A 17,728-nucleotide genomic window follows, 5' to 3' on the forward strand; every position below is an offset into this window, starting at 1 on the left:
ACCCGCTGGGCCATCCTGGTCAGGATCTGCACCCCAAGATATTTGAGAACCAGCATGACAATGCCAAATCCTTGGCAGCATGTCACCATCTCAAGATAAATGCCCCATACAGTATATACATCGTTAACAATGACAGCACAAGCTATACATTAACAATCACGAACAAAGCTCAATACAAACCATACATTGTTAACAATCACAAGCAAAGTTTCGCACACACATTGACAACACTCACGAGCGAAGCTCCACACAGTTTACCCAACAACAATCACGACTTCCCGACGACAACAAAGAGAATGTCAACAAAAAAATCATTAATCCGGAGCGCGTAAATGGACGAAGTGTCAGGGGCCTGGTCTCCCGACCTCCAACCTTTGGCCAGAGCAGCAGAGGCGGCGACCAGCGTGTCGGTCGATGTGCCGGCCCCGGCGCCGGTTACAATAAGAATGGCGCCCTCACTGTCCGGTCGCAGCGCTGATGACGCGGTATGCTAGGTTGAAGCCAGCTGTCGTCCGGCAGTAATGGTCGCAGCGCTGATGACGCGGTGTTGTTTGGTTGGACCACGTTGGGCCTGGAAGTAACGTTACTCCCAGCGGTCATTGCTCCTCCGGTGGAAGTGATGTCATTCCCGGAAGCATTCCCCACATCCGTGGGGGGAACGCCGGTGGCGGGAATGGCGGTGGCGGGCTCGGGCGAGCGCCGCGCCTCTTCTCTCCCTCCCGCCATCGCCCGCGAGCACCGCATCTCGCCCAGGAGGGAGGCGGTGGCGCAGAGCAGCTCTGCGAGGCGAAGCAGCGCCTCCTCCATCCCTGCTCCCGACGCTGGAGAGGGGACGGTCGGCGGAGCAGACAGCTGCTCAGCCGGCAGTGCGGCGTTGTTGTCGGCCGGCGGTGCACGTCGCTGTCGGCCGGCGTTGGCCGCCCCATCGCTGCTTGCTCCTCGACATCGCCGTCAGTACTGAAGGTACGTGGCTTACTTCTTGTCTCCATAGCCACTTCTGACACCAAATGTAACGGGTTCCGGAGACACTTGTAGAGGTAACTTCTTTATTACAATCCAACACTCCAACAGTCCAACAGTCCTGATACTCTGTAACAACTCCCAGGTACACAGCCTAGGTACACAGCCTAGATACACTACTCTGGCTACGCTCTGGAACTCGGCCTCACAAGGTCGTAGAGTCGGGAGTTCCAGAGTCCCACCACTGGCTCTCACAGCGTCCCAGGGTCCTCAGATGGCTGGTCTTGTGTCTTGGGTCTTGAGCTACGACTGGCCCTGATCGTCCAGGGAGCTCCCCTTTTATAACTAGTCCCCAACGAGGGGTGGGGCCGTGTGCGCCCCCAGATCTCCCACAGAGCACACACAGCCCCCCCCCTTTGGCGGCGCCAAGGCTTAAGCGCCTGGGCCACCCGGGAACCCAACGCCTGACGCCAAGAGGCTTAAGCGTCTGACCCACCTGGGAACCCACGCCTGGCGCCAAGAGGCTTAAGCGCCTGGCCCGCCCAGGGTCCCAGAGCCCCCAGCAGCCCCTCCCTTCTTATGTCACTACACATTCACTAACTCACTCACACTAACCACTCACTAAGGAACCTCTCACATTAATTCCTTCATTCACTATCCCTCACTCACTAACTCAAACTAATACACTCACCTACTAACTCACTGACTCACACTAATACTCATTAATTCACACTCTCTCAATCGCTCATTCTCATTCACTCTCACTCAATTGCACTCACAGACACTCACTGTTTCTCACTCACACAGTCACACTCTCACTATTCCTCACTCTCTTTCACTGTGACTCACTCACTGTCACTCACTGTCACTCACTCACACAGTCACACCCTCAGTTATTCCCTGACTCTCCCATCACTAAAAACAACAATATCCCCCGTGTAGCCTGAACAGACTGTTAGGGCAAGCGCTTTTCGTGAGCACCTAATAAGGCCAGCACGGCACCACACTCACTCACACTCACCACTACTCACACTCACACACTCACCAATTGACACTCAGTACCACTCACACACTCACATCCTCTAATGCATGCTCTCTTAATCACTCACGAAACTCACACTTGCTCACTAACTCACTCACACTCACCATCACTCATTCTCGCTCATTCACTCACAGATCACACTACCTCACTCACTCACACCAACTTCCTAATTCTCACTCTGACTCTCAGTTTTACTCACACATCCCCACTCTCGCACAACAACAGTGGCGGTGATGTCAATACAGTGATTGTGCAAGGCTAGGTGCACCTTGAGACCACAAGTGACAAATGCACCACCGGTGCCCCCTACTCTGCCAACTCGCACCCACTCTCACACTCACCCACACTCTCATACATACAAAGACAAAATATCCCCTGCATAGTCTTAAAATACTTTCGTGGCAAGTGCTGTAAGTGAGCACCTATGAATTCCGGCGACTGTGTGATATTGTGATGAGGAGGCGATTGACCCACACCACACCCGGTCACCTTTGTCCCCCTAGTGGCGATGTTAACACTCTGCATCAGGTACTCTTTTGAGGCTGAATCAACCTAGGGGAGGCCCAGGACCGGCTTATATAATCGTCACTGGTGTTGACCGTGAGTGGGAATTGAACTCGGGTCGCCGGGTTCGTAGTGCAGCGTGCTAGCCACTGCACTACCACTCCCCAACACTCACACACACAGTGATACACACAGTGATACACATTGATTGTCACCAACTCACCCACTCTTGCTCTTAATCTCTTTCTCTTTAACTCACTCACTACCTCGCTCTATGACTCTGTAATTCGGTCTCTACCTCTCTCTTTAACTCACTCACTCTCTAACTCTGTAATTATCTCTTTAACTATCTCTCGAACTCTCTCTAACTCTCTCCCTAACTCTCTCTCGAACTATCTCTCTGAGGGCCTAGTTTTATATATGCATCCTAGCCTCACCTGACATCGTTTTTTGCACTTTCCAGCGACCTCTTCCAATCACTGAGCACCATCAAGTGCTCATCTTCTATCCTCCACCTATGTGAGTGCCTCCAACAACACAGGGTCGTGCTGTCTCCCTCATCTGCATCTCCTTTTCCTCTCATCACACTCGTTTACACGGCAAGCCTACGGCCTACTCACAGCCCTAGCACTCACTACCCTTCTTCCCCCATCTGTTACATCCTATTCTTCTGCTTTACTACAAACATTAAAATCGCTCCTCTTTCTTACTCCTCTCTGCTCTTTTCCCACCCTTTCTTTCAGCACTGCTGTTTCCCTGCCCCCGCAGCACACATCACGCCACGGGACGCTCGTGACAACACCTCTCACTGCACCCCCTCTCGCCTGTCGCCACCCTGTGCACCACCCCCCACCCCACTCTTATTTTCCATCAATCTCTTCTTGTCTTGTTCTCTCCTTTCATTCGTGCAGCTAACATATACATTTAGGAAGTTTATTTATATAATTTATTTATTGATTTGCAATGCCACGCTACAACAGAGGTTCTGAAATCCCCCAACACGGACTGTTCTACTTCCCGTCACCTGAGATAAAGGTGGACAATGTGATAAACGCCGCTGGACAGTGTGTGGGGAAGCGGAACGTCATCGCAGAGACTCCCATGAACCGTGGCTACGTGGTCCTCTTCACCAACGCAGAGATGGTGGCGCGTGTCATCGCCACGAGGTTCACCTTCAAGGGGGAGATATTTGAGCAATGCACACCTCTCTCCTCCCCTGCGTGAAAAGTGCTCATCTCCAACGCTCCACCTTTCCTGAAAACTGCCGACCTATTTTATTATTATTGTATTACTTCCCTTCTACGTGACTTTACCGAAAGAACCAAGAAGATAAATCCCTGCAGTCACGAAAGCTTTAAATCGAAATCTACAATGAGACCTTGAGCGGTTGGGCAAAGTTGTGTCCCGGATCATTATGTTGCCCTTGTGCACACGGGACCCAGAAATAGTGCACGTCTTGTCGTTAGAGCAATACACTTTCATGATTTTAAACGGCAACCACACGGAACTCAACATGAACTTTAAGTACACTTCGGAAAGCTACGCCTACACTGAGTATGTGTCCACTGCGTTTCCACGCTGCTATGTGTGTGGTGGCTTCGGCCATGCCCGTGCAAACTGCATGGGCAAACCAAAAGGAAAAAATGTGCAGCCTGCAATAAACATCACGCGGCAGCAATAGCAGCGCCAGCAGCAGCAACAGCTGCAGCAGCAGCCGCAGCAGCAGCCGCCGCAGCCTGCGCAGCAGCAGCAGCCGCAGCAGCAGGAGCAGCCGCAGCAGCCGCAGCAGCAACAGCCGCAGCCACCTCAGCCTCAGCCGCAGCCACCTCAGCCTCAGCAGCAGCAGCAGCCACCACTGCACGAGTGCCAGCTGTTGCAGCAGCAGGATGCTGACTGGGCGGCCAGTCGCACAAAGCCGCCCACCGACGACGAGGATGGCGAGGGCTTCACCCTCGTCACCTCCCACAAGCGCAGGGTAAAGCCCGCCCACGACGGAGGAGGCAACGCAGCCCCTCACCCTAAGCGCGCAGCCACCGCCGATCAAGAGCCCTACCCAAAACTCGCAGAGCAGGACGAGCAACGCTCCCCCGCGAGCGCCATCCCAGACGGCGTTGCGGGGGTGAATATGAAGACATGCTCGATGGCGACCCACCTGAGGACAGCACGGTGAGACAAGGACCGCCAACAACCCCGCCGCCACCGCCGCACGCCACCTCAGCATCCTCAGAGCAAGAGGAACCACCAGCCGGTGCGGCGCCTAATGGCGCCACACTGCAGGAAGGTGACGAAGGCTGGCTCACCTTACCCGAAAGGAGAGCAAAAGAATCTCCACTACCAGAGGGCAGCCACCCTCTTCCCAATGAGGCCCTGCCATCACCAATGGCAAATGAGGTTTCTGGCGAGTCACAGTTTGACGAGCTGGAGGACTCGGAGGACGAGGTGTCGGAGACCGAAGGAGAGGACAACGTGAGTGAGCTCAGTTACTCACAAGTCAACAGCGAGTTTGATTACACACCTGGGGACATCCACAACTTCCCCGGGAAAACTTTCAGGAAGCGTCAAGTTAGGGTCGGGCCGTTTTCCCTGACCTCAACCACTTTCCTCAAAGCATCCCAACAAATTTTCCGCAACAGCGACTGGTTTGGTTTCTCGACTCAGGAATGCTACAGCCTAAAAACGTTCATGCACAAGGCGTAGAAGGAGCTTACTTCTGCCCAGATGTAACCCACCCCCCCACAACTACCGTTAACACTACCACCACACAACTACATGATGGCTTCAGCTATTAAGGTTGCTAGTCTGAACTGTAACAGCGCTCACAGTGACAAGAGGTGGGACCAGATCTGATGCTTTGTCAGGGTACACAAAGCAGATGTGACTCTCCTCCAGGAAACTCACCTTGACGCCACTCTGGAGGCCCAACGCGAGAATTTTCTAGGTGGCCGGGCCTTCTTCAGCCATGCCGAGGACAACCTCGCCGGCGTGCCAATTGTGCTCAGTTCACGGTTTGCACCAGAGAATGTCTCCTTCAAAGAAATCGTCAAAGGTCACTTGATTTCTGTCAAATTCGTCCTGAATAAATCCTGCCTCAGGTGCTTTAACATGTACATGCCGAGCAAGGCCCCCGAGAGGAAGCTCTTCTTCGGCGCGCTGTGGGATGCACTCACGACAGACGACTACAACACCGCCGAACCTTACCCTGAATCCACACGGCCGCTAGCTGAACTCATGCGGAGACTGGATCTACGTGACGTGTGGCGACTACAGCATCCAGCCCAGCGGCACTACTCTTGGTGCCACTGTGGCTCTGAAGGCAGGATAAGCCTTGCCAGGCTCAGCCGACTGTACGTCAACGCCAGCAGCGTTAACCTGCTCGGGGACAGTAGAATCGTACCCTCCAGGTTTTCCGATCACCACCTGGTCTCTGTGCTGCTGCGAATTCCCTGAGGGGAGCAGCACAGCGCCTACTGGAGACTCAATGTACAGCTGCTTGACGACACCGACTTCAGAGAAACCTTCAAAGCCTTCTGGGCTCAGTGCCTGCCTGCCAAAGGCAGCTTCAGCTCCCCCCAGCTATGGTGGGACAACACAAAGGCGCAGGCCAGGGCTCTCTGTCAGCAGTTCATGAGCCAGCACGCCGCCGCCAAGAAAGAGGTGGAGCGCCAACTGCAGAACGAGCTGCTGGCGCTAGATGCGGAGCTGAGCTCATCCCATGGCACACAGCAGGGTGAGATGCTACTGAAGAAGCAGCGGCTTTGCAGGTCCATCATGGACGAGCAGGCACATCGTGCTTTTATGTGCAAAAAGATACAGCACCTGTAGCTGATGGACTCTCCCTCTAAGTTTAACTTCTGCTTAAACAAAGCACCGGCCAACACCAACAAAAGTTCCAGTTTGTGAACCTCAGAAGGACAAACAGCAACATCTGTGAGCAAGATCGCCAAGACTGCCAGGGATTTCTACTCACAACTTTTCACCGCCAAAACCATACACGACGAGGCTGTCCAGGAGCTACCGGACAGGGGCCCTACCGCTGTGAAAGGGCTAGCAGCTGGTAAAGCCCCAGGGATTGATGGCCTGCCAGTTGAGTTTTATGCGGCCTTCTGGGATGAGCTTGGCCCTCCACTACTACAACTGTTGACAGAGAGCCTGCAGAAGGGGGCACTCCCACAGAGCTGCAGGAGAGCGGTGGTCTCCCTGCTACCCAAGAAGGGGGACCTGCGCCTCATCGAGAATTGGCGACCCGTGTCCCTCTAGTGTGCTGACTACAAAATCTTCTCCAAGGTGCTGGAAAACCGTCTCAAGACAGTGCTGGGTCAGCTGATCCTGCCGGGACAGTCGTATTGCATCCCCGGACAGTGCATATACAACAACATTAGTACGGTCAGAGACAATCTCGGCTTCAACCAGGCCTTCATCTCACACGTTATGCTCCTGTACATGGGCACATCCAGCCTCTTGAAGATAAACCAGTGGCTCGGTGCCCCTTTCCCTGTGACGAGGAGTGTCAGACAGAGATGCCCCCTCTCGGGGCTGCTGTACACCCTGCCATTGAGCCACTGCTACGCCACCTGAGACGAAATATATCTCGCCTCAAAGTCCCGGGACCTGAGAACGCGGTCATCAAGCTCTCGGCTTATGCAGACGACATATGCGTCGTGCTCAATGACACGAATGACGTCTCTGCGCTCTGCCAGGCAGTTGCAGTGTACAAGAGGGCCTCCTCTGCCAAGGTCAACTGGCCCAAGTGCGAGGCCCTGTGTTTGGGGTCACGAGGCGGTGTTCACTCTGTGCTCCTCCCAGGAGGAGTCGTTTGGCGGGACGACGGAGTCAAGTACCTGGGCGTTTATCTGGGGAAACCACACGTCGCTCTGTACAACTGGACCGAGCTGGCTGACACAGTCGAGGCTAAATAACTGATATGGGCACGCCTCGCTCCGCAGATATCATTCAGGGACCGAGTGCTCGTCGCTAACACCCTGGCTGCATCCGTGCTGTGACACAAGACCAAGGCCCTCCAGCATCCTGCTTGGCTACTCACCAGAGTCAACCGCTCACTTGCGCACTTCGTCTGGCATGGGAAACACTGGCTCAGGCCGGGTGTTCTCTGCCTGCCATTGCCTGCCATTGGGCGAGGGCGGCCAGGGTCTGGTGGACGTCGCCGCCAGGGTCATGAGTTTCAGGCTCATGGCTGCCCTGGAAGTCGCCAGCCCTCGCCCTGCTGAGGAATGCAGGGGGGGGGGGGAGGCACCTTGGGTACGGAAAGAAGCTCTTCCTGATGGACCTGAGCCTGGTCGACTACACGAGGCTGCCAAGTTATTACCAGAACATCTTGGACGTGTGGCAGAGCTTCGAGTGGAGCAGAACGCGCGTTCCCCTATGATCTCGCATGCCCTACGACCTTGCGCAGTGCCTGAACGAGCCCTTGTTCTGCAATGGCCTCTTCCAGGGGATCAGAAGAGAGAGAGGACCCTGGCTCTATGCCTCACATCAGCAAGGCTGCGGACAGTCTTCCACCTCGTGCAGGCCCACTAGCGCAAGTGGAAGACCGCAGCTGAGATCGCCAACACTGCGGGACTCTGCTCCATGCTCGCTGGGGAGAAGCTGCTGCGGAACGTGCTCCACGCCATGAAGGAGCTGTGCCTGAACCTGGAAGCGCTGGGGGAGTGTGGCGCCCCCCCCCCCCCCTCCTTCTTCTGCGTGCAGCCCCCTGGTCACAACGACTCTGGCAAGCTACTGAAGCTCCGAGGCTGTAGGAACATGCCCCTGCAGAGCACCGTGAAGCAGAGCGCTCTACACGTGCTGTGTAAAAGAGCTGCATTCCCGGGACCTGGCCGACCTACCGGACACACAATGGAGAGACCATTTATCTCCCATCATTGTGGCTGCCCCCCAGTGGAAACAATTGTACAAGCCTCCCATGGCCAAACGCTGCGGTGACCTCCAGTGGAGATTGGCACACCGCAACATTGCCATCGGCTGTGTGGCTCAGCCAAATCTCACCGGGGTAACAGACTTGTGCATTTCCTGTGGTGCCAGGGAGGATTTGCCCCACCAGTACGTACGCTGCCAGCGGCTCAAACCAATGTTCCGCCTTTTGGGGGACATCTTCAGGAAACTGGGGGTGCCCTTCTACAACAGCAGCTTCGTATATGGAGTGCCTTACCTGGTTAACAAGCGCCATGACCTTGCCAACTTTGCCTGTGCTCAAGCGAAGATGGCGGTGTACAGAACGAGGAAAAATATGCTGGAAGGTGACACTGACGGCTGCTCTGTGCTTCCAGTGTTCAGGGGCCTGCTCAAGGCGTGGCTCCGGCTGGAGCATGCATACCACACACATGCCGGTAATGTGCGTGACTTATTCGAACGCCGAGGGGCCGGAAAAGCCCTATCAGCATAGATGGCACCCTCATGTTCAGCTTCTGAAGTGCTTGCTCGTTGCCGTGGCGTGCGTGATGACCACCACCACGTGGCTTTTCTTTTGTGTTGTGCCAAAGCGTGTGGAGTTATAGTCTTTGGTTCTTTCGGTAAAGTCACGTAGGTATAAAATAAAATAAATCACGACGTTTCGTGCACAACACAAGCATCTGTCATCAGGTGGGAAAGCTTTCCCACCTGATGACGGACGTGAGCTTTCCCACCTGATGACGGACGCTTGTGTTGCGCCCGAAACGTCGTGATTTTTTTTATTTTATACCTCCGTGACTTTACCGAAAGAACCAAAGAGTATGGATTCCTGCAGTCACGAAAGCTTCAAATCAAGATTGTATTTATAGTGTTTGTTATTTGTTTGCTGGTGACTCTATTTCGGATCGGAAGCGCCTCCAGTGCTGTTGCTGCTGGTGGCAATAAAAGTTGTTTAAAAGTCAAAAGTCTAACTGTCTCTCTTAACTCTCTCTCGAACTCTTTAACTCTCTCTCACACCCCCTCTCTGCGTGACTCACAAAGCGCAGCACGAGGCCCTGGCAGGCGTGGTGCTTGAGCAGGCTCAGCAGGAACTTGAGGCCTCCACAGTCCACGAAGGCCTGACCTGTGACCAGAGAGAGAGAAGAATCAGACTCAGAGGTCCCTTCACTCCACCAGATACACGCACCATGGTACCCCTACACACACCACGATACCCCTACACACATCATGTACACACACACCATGTGTATTGTGTACATACACACGTGTACATACACACACAACGTGTACATACACACACCATGCGCAAACACACAACATACACACATCACGCACACACACCAAGTACACACACCATGTACACACACACACCATGTACACACACACACCATGTACACACACACAATGTACACACACACAACGTGTACTCTTGCCTCCCCGTCGTCATCGCTTGCTGCTGTCCAACCCCTCACCCGCTGCTCCATCAACTCGACCCCGAGGCAGCGTTCTCTCACCACTCTCACCACCATCTCCCCCTCCAAAGCCACCTGCCATGCCATGCGCAACCGGTCGAGCGCGACCCTCATTGGGGCAGGCACTGACGAGCCTTTTTTCGAAGACCCCAGGTCCAGCTGGACCTGCATCGGGGGCTCGGGTTCCCTTCCGTACATTAAATAAAAAGGGTAAAACCCTGTCAAGGCATGAGGAGCCAACCTATACGTGGCCAGAACCCCCGGAATGAACAGGTCCCAGTCCAATTGGAATGTACTCACGTGGTGGCACAGCATAAGGTGCGGTTAAAGCACTCTACCATCCCGTCGGACTGGGGGTGGTAAGGCGAGGTGCGGATTTTATTCATGCCAAGGAGGTCACAGACCTTTTGAGCAACCGGGAAGAAAATTCCACCCCTGATAAGTCAAGAGCCACGTCATCCTCCACACCCGGCCAATAGTAGTCCCGTTTAAGGGTCAACAAGGTCTTATTGTAGCCTAGGTGCATAAGTTTCTCGTGAATGGCTCGATCCAATTTACCTTGCAAGCCAATGGGCACAACCACACAATAGCGCTCCAACTGAGCATCCCAACGCATGAGGAGGCCGTCATGCACGGAGATCACCGAGGCAGCCGACGGAGCTGGACTCCGGGCCTTTGACCCAACATGGCGTCAGCAGAGAGGAATCCTCCATCTGCAACTTGGACCAACAACCTCCCGGGGGAGTCCCAGGCTGAAATCAACAGGCAACGCCACACCCGGAGGGGGACCCGCTTCGGCCAATGCAACCAATTGGGCTGCGGTGTCCACTGGGGCCTTCCAGTGGCTGGAACCCAGGGCACAAGCGCACCCGCCATCCGTAGGCAGCCTGGAAAGGCCATCCGCATTCCCATGTTGTGTCCCCTTCCTGTGGATGACATCGAAAGGGTACTCTTGGAACACCTCGAGCCAGTGGGACAGCTGACCCGAGGGCTGGTCAATCCGCAAGGAACATTGCAGGGCCGCATGGTCGGTCCGGACGGTAAACTGCCGACCATACAAATAAAGCCTGTACAGCTGGACGAAACACACCATAGCCAGCAGCTCCCGCCTGGTCACACAGTACCGCTGTTCAGTGGGAGACAAAACAAGGCTGCCATAGGCAACAACCCTCTCAACCCCATCGACCACCTGAGCCAGGACAGCCCCAATGCCCATGTCACTGGCATCGGTGTCGAGGAGGAACGGTTTGGAGAAGTCCGGATACCCCAGGGGCGACGCATCCGCCAAGGCCGTGTGAAGCGCCACAAAAGCGGCTTCCTCCTCTATCCCCCAGCAAAACGTTTGACTTTTGACGGAGAGTGCATCCAGTGGCTTCGCAATATTCGCAAAATCGCGGATGAACCGACGATAGTACGATGCAAAGCCAACGAAGCTACACATCTCAGCGACAGATGTAGGAGTCGGCCACGTCCAACTGCTACATCTTTTCCAGATCCGTGACAATCCCCGACGCACTAACAATGTGTCCCAAATACTTCACCGATGGATGCAGCAAGTGACATTTCTGTGGTCTGAACTTTAAGCCCGCAGCCCCCACTTTGACGAACACTGCCTCAAGACGTTGCAAGTGCTCGTCAAACGTATGTCCGAAAACAATAGCGTCGACCAAATAGATTAAACAAGTTTCCCACTGCAGCCCCACCAAAACCATCTCCATGAGACGCTGGAAGGTGGCGAGGGCCGAATGGAGACCCATAGGAAGCCGATTGAATTGGAACAGCCCCTGGGGTGTGCGGAACGCCGTCTTGGATCTAGAGGCCTCGTCCAGTATCAATTGCCAGAAGCCTGAGAGCAAGTCTAGGATTGAAAAGAACCACCCACCCATGAGAGCATCCAGGGAATCATCCATGCGAGGCAATGGATATGCATCAGCCAGCGAGATCTTGTTTAGTTTACGGAAGTCGACACAGAAACGGAGACTCCTGTCCTGTTTCTTGACTAGCACAATGGGGGCAACCCAAGGGCTAGTGGATGGGGAGATAATGTCCGCTGCCAACATCTCGTCAACTGCGGAGCGGACATGATCCTTTTCCTCTGGGCTAAAGTGGTGTGAATTTAGCCGAATAGGGGCCGAGTCACCCATATCTATGTGATGTTCCAGGAGAGTGGTACTCTGGCTAAACATATCGGTGAACCTCACGATTAGTTTGCGGAGCCGCTGGCGCTCCTCGGAGGATAACGAGACATTCTCGTTACACAACGCATCGATCCAAGATGCGTCGGTCCTCACCTTGGGCAGCACGCCTGCCACAACCCCTCCCAGCCTAGCGTCGTCGGGAGGAGGGCCCGGTGTGGTGTGTGCTAACACGGCACCGGCCGGAACGACGATTGGCGAGGGCCCCGAATTTTGGACCTGCAAAATGGGATCCTGGCCCGCCGACACGGCCGTCAAGGCGCCTACTAACTTGTCCGACCTCGAAAAGCAATTGGAGGGAGACAAGAGGATACCTGTCTCCGGGGACTCCAATTTTAATGGTCTGCGCAGCCTGAGGGGTAGTAGGATTTGAGATCCAGGTGGAACCATCACAGACACCTTAGTCAAGGACCTCAAACTGGCGGCAAGGGGGGACAACACAGTGGGAGATTGCAAGAAGTGCAAGCGCCCCCCCTGACGGCATATTCATGCAAGCTTCGTCAACAAGGATTCGCACGGGCATTTTTCCCAAAAAGTCGGTCCCCAAAAGGCATAGCACCGCCAAGGTCCTGGAGACAAGAATGCGCCCCACCAATTAAATGTCGCCAATTGTGATCGAAGCGACAATGTGGCCCAAATGCCCAGGCTGCCGCCATTCACGGCCACACAAGCTCCTTGAACCGGCCGCAACGGCCCAACGCTGCATGGCAACAACTGAAAAATGGACTCAGAGACCATAGTAGCGGACGCACCCGTGTCCACCAAGATTTGCACATCGACCCCTTTGCACATACCCCAACCACCGCCGAGGACCCAGCAGCGGCCGCCACCACGCGATGTGCGAGAGCCTCCTACTGGCGGGTCCGCTTGGGCCACCCAGCAAATGGGCACTAACGCGCGGGTCCGAGCCCAACCTCTCAGAGATGACCCCGTGAAGATGGACCCTAACCCCGCTAGATGCGTGAGGTGAGGGGAGCGGCCGTGCGATTGATGCGTCGCAACTTGCCTGGGCCTCAAAGCTGCTGCTGCCGAAGAGCCCGTGGAAGAAATGGAGGCCTTAGCGAAGGCCCCAGGAGTGTTGCGGCAATCCTGCTCGACGTGGCCCCGCTGGCCAGAATGGAAGCAGGAGACCTGCTCAGAGCCCTGCGGGTGAGGAGTTCCAGCCCGTAACTGCCTCTCCGGCTGGCAAGCACCGGAACCCCTCCCACGGCGGTCGTACGCTGCCAGGGCCGCGAGGGCGTCCTCTCCTTGGGGTGCAACCACCACCGCAAGTGCTGGGACACCCGCGCACGCTGCCACCCCTTGCGGCTGTCGCAGAGCAAGGTGCGCCTGGATGTTCTGGGCCACGGCTAAAGATGTAATTTTAGCCTCCTCTGCGATGGACAGTGCGATGCCGAGCTCCCGCGCAAGGGCGAGCAGACGTTCGAGGGCCAGCGAATCCAACGCCTTGCCCGCAAGGTTGGGGTATGCGGCCTGAGCCAGCGCCAGGAGGGAGCAGCGGAACGCAAGTGGCGACTCCTCCTCCTCCCGCCGCCGCAGGAAAACTTCAGGCGTGCGCTGGACGGCGGCTCAAACACTGCGGCCATCTGTTGGTACGCCGCCTGGAGCGATGCTCTGTCAGCCGGCAGGATGGCTTTAGACGCCTGTAGTGCCCTTGTATCCAGGCACGTTGGAAGGGCCCGCAGCGCCTCCTCCATTGGCTAACACACGGATTCGTAGGCTGCATCAAAGCAGTCTTGGAAGTCCAGCCAATCGCCCCCCGTTGCGACGAACGGCGCGACAGGAGGCAACCGGCGTAGCCGCTGGTCACCTGATGCCACAAACGGCGAGGACTCACCCACGGCCCACCCCGACGACATCTACAAGGCCGCCGCAGCGACGCTGGGATGCCAAACCGCATCAGCCCCGGCGCCCAGCTGGGAAGCCGTGGCGAGATGCGGAGCCGCGGCTGTATCCGTGGCCGGTGGCGGCATGCGGAGCGGCAGTGCCCATGGGGGCGGCCATGATGGCAGTCACGGCGGCGATTTGTGGCATCGCATCCAAAATGGCGCCCGGTTGCGACGTCGCACGAAAAATGGAGCCCAATGGTGGCGTCGCGTCGAAAATGGCGCCCAACTCCCATGGCGCGTCCGTTGGGGAGTTGGCGCCAAATTCAAAACAGGCGGGAGCGGAAATGGTGGGAATCCGCCACTCCCGCTCAAAAATTGTGCCCGCCGCGTGCACCCGATCGCCCACCTCAGCCATTGTGACGGCGAGCTGCGCCATCGTCTGCTGGAGCAGCTCCAGCTGCCCCAGGTGTCCGATGGCGGCGTGACAGCTCCCCCGGCCGCCGTCTCCTCCTGCTCTGGCCGGGCCGGCTCCACGGGGCACATCTCCGGGGCCCCGGTCTCTGGGATCGCCGCAAGACCCTTCTCCACGTTGTTGGCGTCATCGGACTGCACCGCAGGCGAATTCTTCATCTCGCGCCGGACTTGGACATGGCGGCGAGCACAGAAGTCACTTCCAACACCAGTTGTTGAGGTGCAAAAACGACTCGGAGGCAGATCTTCTTGAAACGAACACCTACCTCTGGTGTGAGCCGAGTATACCCTTGTTAATAAACGGCAAAAGCCCTTACATGAAGTTCCGTCTCCGTGTGGTTCTACGCCTCAATAGTATGAATACAGATTAAACATGGACTGCACAGTAGGTGCTGGCTGAGTGACAGCGTCAGATCGTTGGTGCAGGATCCTGGAACCTGCACTCAGATATGCAGCTCAAGGGAGCGAAGGTTCACAAGGAATACCCGGTGAGGGAGCGGTATATGGTTGACAGGAATCCCCATTGAGGGTGTAGTACGGTTCATGGGAATCCCTGGTGAGGGTGTGGTACAGTTCACGGGAATCCCCGGTGTGGGTGTGGTACGGTTCGTGGGAATCCCTGGTGAGGGTGTGGTACAGTTCATGGGATTCCCTGGTGAGGGTGTGGTACGGTTCCCCGGGAATCCTCAGTTGTGGGTGCGTTACGGTTCATGGGAATCCCCGGTGAGGGTGTGGTATGGTTCATGGGAATCCCCGATGTGGATGCAGTACAGTTCGTGGGAATCCCTGTTGGGGTGTGTTATGGTTCACGGGAATCGCCGGTATGGGTGCGGTACGGTTCATGGGAATCCTCGGTTGTGGGTGTGGTACGGTTCATGGGAATCCCTGGTGTGGGTTGTGGTACTCACTCTGATCTCGGGTCAAAACATAACGCAGCACGTTCCGAGTGCTCCATTCCATGGGTCTCTGTAGGGAGTCCGGGATGTTGGAGGCGTCCGGCGAGAGGAACATCAGCATCTTCATGAACAGTTCTGAGAGACGACGTTACTCATCAGATACAGTACTCGTCTGTATAATGTGAGAAATTACACATGGTCATGTGTTTTAACAATCAACATGTGTTGTGTCTGTACACCTTCATTTTGTTGTGCGATAAATTAATACCCTGCAGCAAATAGCAGCCCTCTTTTGCTGTTCCTCGAAAGATCATTTACGTTTTGTGAAAATATGCAGACAGTAATGTGAACCTGCCTCAAATGAGAACAGCTGATAGTGCACATGTGCTATCAACCACGTGACTAGTACAACTGTCCATGGCTTTGTATAGAGAAATTACAGCACCTGTGCTGATGCAGGAGCTTGTGGCTGCGCTGCACTCGGCCACATTCACTTTACTCTCTTGCCCTCCTGGTGTTCATTATTCCAGTCACCTACATTGAACTGCACCAGGACATTTCAATGTAGCGATCTGCACCAGTGAAGAATGGAGAATCGTCCACAGTTTGATTGTGGTCACCAGTCTTAAACCACGGACCATGTCGTACATCACTGCCTGCATCGATCGGTAGCTAGAGGGATTTCAGATATTCCTCAGGATACTCCGAAAGCCACCCACTGGCTCACCAACCTGGACACGAACATTGACTAGTTGCTGATCAACCCCCATCATCGTAAAGAAGAACACTCACAGCTCGCATCTAGCCTGGTCCACGTGACTCTCTCTGCACCCGGTGTGGGGAGAGGAAGCGACACTGCAGGGCTAATGCAGGGTGAGAGAGGAGAGGCAGTGACACTGCAGGGCTAATGCAGGGTGTGTGGAGCGAGGCAGTGGCACTGCAGGGCTAATGCAGGGTGAGTGGGGAGAGACAGTGACACTGCAGGGCTAATGCAGGGTTAGTGGGGAGACACCGCAGGACTAATGCAGGATGAGTGGGAGAGGCAGTGACACTGCAGGGATAATGTAGGGTGAGTGTGGAGAGGCATTGACACCGCAGGGCTAATGCAGGGTGAGGGGGGAGAGGCATTGACACTGCAGGAATAATCCAGGGTTAGTGGGGAGAGGCAGCAACACTGCAGGGCTAATGCAGGGTGAGTGGGGAGACACTTCAGGGCTAATGCAGGGTGAGTGGGGAGAGGAAGCGGCACTGCAGGGCTAATGCATGGTGAGGGAGGAGAGGAAGCGGCACTGCAGGGTGTGAGGGAATGTGGGAGGGGCCTGAGGCACAGTCACAGAGAGGCCACGAGGCCCAATTTATGAGCTGAGTGAGGGCTTCTCACTCAGAGGATCGCCCAGTGGTGAATGTGCCAGAGTGAACCACACGGGCACAGCGCAAACAAAGCCTGAGCCTGGGTGGGGCACACGAAGGGCATCTACTGTAGCACTGGGCTTCTCTCAAAGCCATAGATGAACTCGTCCAGACACCACTTCCATGAGCCAGAGTGTATCACGTGTCCCATGGTAGTTTGTGTCATCGAGGAGACAAGCTCAGGAGCAGCGAGGAGCAAGAGATGCTCGTTCTCCCCCTCTGGGTGGGCTTTGCTCTAGAGCTGTCATCCCCATCTGGGATGTTGAACAGAAACTGTCACACTCACACCCAGCAGGTATCTCATTGCAACACAAACAGGACGCAGTGAAGAGCAGCGCGGTTCTCGCCCACAGCTGCTGCAGGCCGAGCGCTGGGCCGGGCAGCTCGGTTCCCTAACCAGGGTAGCGGGGCCCTGATGCTTAGCCATGGCACTGAGGTGCTGGGACCACACATGTCCCAGTAACTGGAGGCTTGTGGACAGCAGTGCGCACAGCCAGGTCCATCAGCCATCAGGGAGATGGAGAGTTTATCGTTGCAGTGCAATCGCTGTGCCGTGTAGTGAGGAGCAGCACCCACCTATACCCCCCTCCTTGTGGAAGGCTCTTGCAAGGGCATATTTTTCCTCCTCGTTGTATGGATCATAGATAATACGGATCCTCTGCAGGATTGGGATGGTGGAATTGTCAAACCTGGAAAACAAGGGGTACGGTTGAGGATTTGAGTTACTTTATTTTAAAATCGAATAGAATGCTAATACACAAATGTAATAGATAAAAATGTAATTAATGTTTATGCAGAGTATATTATAGATTTTGTTTGATATATGTTTTCAGATCGGTGTATTAGATTGTGAACGATTAAATCTGACCATCCGATGTGTTAATGTTCAATTAAAAGTTTGTCTGACTGTAAATGTAAATTTTATGCAAAGAAAAATAAAATACCTAAACTATTATGTTATGTAACTTCTAAGCAATGTTATATTTTTTTTATTATTATCATGCTTTTTTGCCCAGGAACGTCTCGCTGGGAATCATGACTT

General features: G+C 55.0%; 1 long non-coding RNA gene across 1 annotated transcript in view; it reads right to left on the bottom strand.

Annotated features, from left to right (window-relative positions):
- LOC144951906 (uncharacterized) overlaps positions 1 to 17,728 on the bottom strand; it is a 273,092-nt gene that overhangs the window by 16,709 nt on the left and 238,655 nt on the right. Inside the window, exon 2 of the long non-coding RNA XR_013640546.1 lies at positions 9,451 to 9,512. This is a non-coding gene — a long non-coding RNA (uncharacterized LOC144951906). The remainder of the gene's footprint in view (positions 1 to 9,450; positions 9,513 to 17,728) is intronic.

Source organism: Lampetra fluviatilis, chromosome 3 (assembly GCF_964198595.1).
Source record: "Lampetra fluviatilis chromosome 3, kcLamFluv1.1, whole genome shotgun sequence".
NCBI lineage: Eukaryota > Metazoa > Chordata > Hyperoartia > Petromyzontiformes > Petromyzontidae > Lampetra > Lampetra fluviatilis.